We start from the raw sequence: 729 nt of genomic DNA, 5'->3' as shown, positions 1-729 counted from the left end.
TTTGAGTTCCAGACCCAGTGGCTTAAACTCACACCAGGTGCATGTATGTGCGTGCCCAAGATCCTGAGAGGAGAATGGACGAGAAGGGATTGCAGTGTGGCCATTCCCCGTGCGGAGTGATTTCTCGCTTTCTGTTTTTCTGTCTCTCTCTGTCTTTCTGGTAGCGCACTCACCTTATAGCAAAAAACTCTCCAAAAAAAAAAAAAAAAAAAGAAGAAAAGAGAAAGAAAGGAAGGAACTGGAAAAACATCCATAAGCCAGGAGCCAGAGGTGGCCATTCACTGAATTAGAACTACTTTAACCATCCACCATGTAAAATCCCTGGAGAAAATGTGTGCTGACTTAATCAGAGGTGCAAAGCAAAAGAATCTCAAGGTGAAAGGACCAGTTCAGATGCCTACCAAGACTTTGAGAATCACTACAAGAAAAACACCTTGTGGTGAAGGTTCTAAGACTTGAGATAATTTCCAGATGAGAATCCACAAGAGACTCATTGATTTACATAGTTCTTCTGAGATTGTTAAACAGATTACTTCCATCTGTATTGAACCAGGAGTTGAGGTTGAAGTCACCATTGCAGATGCCTAAGTCAACTATTTTAATAAATTGATTATCTCTGTTAAAATTTTTTTAAAAAAGGTAAAAGTCACAGGGAGACACAGAGAGACAGAGAAATGGAAAGAAAGAGACAGAAGTAGCCCTACTCTTTAGAAATGAATCTGGAGAAAG

Source organism: Tupaia chinensis, unplaced genomic scaffold (assembly GCF_000334495.1).
Source record: "Tupaia chinensis unplaced genomic scaffold, TupChi_1.0 Scaffold138416_1, whole genome shotgun sequence".
NCBI lineage: Eukaryota > Metazoa > Chordata > Mammalia > Scandentia > Tupaiidae > Tupaia > Tupaia belangeri.
Note: the sequence above shows the minus strand (reverse complement) of the source record.